The sequence below is a fragment of the Anneissia japonica genome, unplaced genomic scaffold (genome assembly GCF_011630105.1).
Source record: "Anneissia japonica isolate Jap-2015-1 unplaced genomic scaffold, ASM1163010v1 scaffold287895_len483588_cov180, whole genome shotgun sequence".
In the NCBI taxonomy this organism is placed as follows: Eukaryota; Metazoa; Echinodermata; class Crinoidea; order Comatulida; family Comatulidae; genus Anneissia; species Anneissia japonica.
The window spans coordinates 1-2,595 of NW_022701552.1; positions in this window are offsets into that span (position 1 = coordinate 1).

The following is a 2,595-nucleotide window of genomic DNA, read 5'->3' on the forward strand; positions in this document are numbered from 1 at the left end:
GGGCAAACAATAGACATGTTGTATGAAATATAAAATATGATAACTTTATATGATATGAAGAGTAAAGTGTTTATGATTTCACTTGGTTTGTCGAATATTAGCAAACAATATACTAATACCTTCTGCATCCATCAAGTAGTCCAGCCAGAATGCTGCCGTTCTGTCCTCATTGTGTATACTGTAGCATGTACCTAAATACAACGGTGGGGGAAAACTAGAAGATGTAACAGCAGTATGTTCTATTAACTTAAAATTTGTACTCAATAAAATGGGTTATACTGAGCCGATTCTCACCATTCAAAAGTCGATATGAGGTGCTAGTAAACGTTTATTAAGTTTTTTGGAAAGAAAATAATGAAATTATGTCTCTAAATAGAAGTTCATATGCATCAGCCGAATTTGTACAATCGTTTATCTTTGTGATTAATCTGCTTAATAAACAATTTTAATTACTTTTTTCATGGATCTCGACCTGCTATAAGTTCCATTCCCCTAGGACCTGGAGATTGCATACGTTGATTTTCGCACAAAAATCAGTCTACCACTTTCTAAAGAAAAACTCGTTAAATTCAAGAATGTTTTAAAATTTCCTAAAATAAAAGATTTTAGCTCTTTTTTTCATAATTAAAAACAAAAATATAGTTTTGTATTAAATGCTGACAAAGTAAAACCCTTTGAAAACCGGTTGTAGAATTTCCTGTTATTTGCCATTCTCTCCTATTTGATGCATTTGATGAATTGAACGTCAGCAATACTGTCAATTTAGACACTTTGAAAAATAAGATTGTTTTTCTCTGTGAAAGAGTTATTTTCATGTTCAGCTCCAACCGTGGCGGGACTGAAGTGGGCGTGGCCCTTCTAGTACTTGGCCTCCTCTCAAAATATTTGTGCCCCTGATTAACGAGTCTATCATATGATATTAACCTCCCTAATACTCTAAAACACGTTACTACTCAGTCACCATGTAGGCCAACGAAAGGAATAAAAGAAAATAAGAAATCAGAACTTTTTTTGTAAAATTTATCCGGCATTTTCTAAGTATAATTGTCATGGAAACATAACAGATATTAATTGTGTATATACAGGGCGGGAGACCCTTCAATTTGAAAAGATATATATATTTTCAATGATGTTAAATTGGTAAGAAGTTGGTACATGTTTTGTTTTTGTAATGTAGGCTTATGAGTGAGCAGCAACTGGAAGGAATAATAAATTTGTCTCTGTTAAGAACGCATTATTATAATTCCGTTTTTGTTAATGATTGCTGTACAGAATCTCAATTTTGAATTGTATCTATTAACTTGTAAACCAGATTGCCTTAATTTAAATATTTTATTAATTATTATTATTATTATTATTATTATTATTATTATTATTATTATCATCATCATCATCTTCATTATTATTATTATTATTATTATTATTATTATTATTATTATATTTTCAGTAATGTGCTTTAATAAATATAATTAAATGATTTTTTTTACTGCTTATATAATTTTAACTGGTAGCCATGTTGTAACGTTTGATGTTAATAAATTTTTAAAAGGAATTTAAGAATACAGAACTATCTTTTAAATATACTGCCAGTTCCTATCCAAAACGTGAATGTTTAAAATAGGTACAGTCGGACCTTTTACACAATACATGTAATAAAAATGAATATTGAGGGGTAGAATTATTTTTTTTTAATTTCAAGGTAACATCATCAAGCAAAGGGGAAAAGCTAGTTACCTTCCTTATCCCACCCCAATATCTTCATACAGGGCATCTAAATATCTCAAGCTTGTAACATCAAAACACTTCGAATAGGTACCAAGTAACAGTCAGTGCATGGTTCTTCTTTGCTTCATTGATGGAGCCATCGAAATGTTTTGCCTAATGAGGGAAATTACAGAAAACTTTAACGCTGGAAGAGTCTGGATGTTTTAATTGGAATGAGCAATCAGCTGTGGTCACTACATACGTCATTTTATAACGGATTATTATATATTTATTTCTCCTTTACCCTGGGTGACCTGATCAGCGCAAAAAGCATTGTTATCTTGTTATCCTTCAGGGCCCAGCAACGCTTACAATAAAAAACCTCAAAGGACAAATCCAAAAGTACATAAACAATAATTAAATGCTATAGAAATAAAAGTTGTAAGAATGGTATATTTATAATATAAATAGGCCTACCAATAATAATAATTTTAATAATAATAATAATTATATAATAATAATAATATAATAATGATAATAATAATAATAATAATAATAATAATAATAATAATAATTGAGAAAATTAAAATCAGCTTCTGCTTTGCATGATTTTTTGAGTAACTTTTCTAGCTTCCTCTTTTCTTACTTGCTAACTTCACTGTTGCAACTTAAATCAAGAATAATAGAGCCAAAAAATCTAAGCGAAATCAAGATGAACACAAATTTTAACGAAATAAACCATTTATTCGCAAACTAGTTTCTCTTGTTTCCTACAGGCCTACCAATTAGTAGGCCTACTTGAAAATACAGCATATAGGTCTAGCCTATTAGTTGGGCACGAGAGAAATTGTTTTTCTTGAATCATGTAAGTGGAGCAGTACAGATTAACAG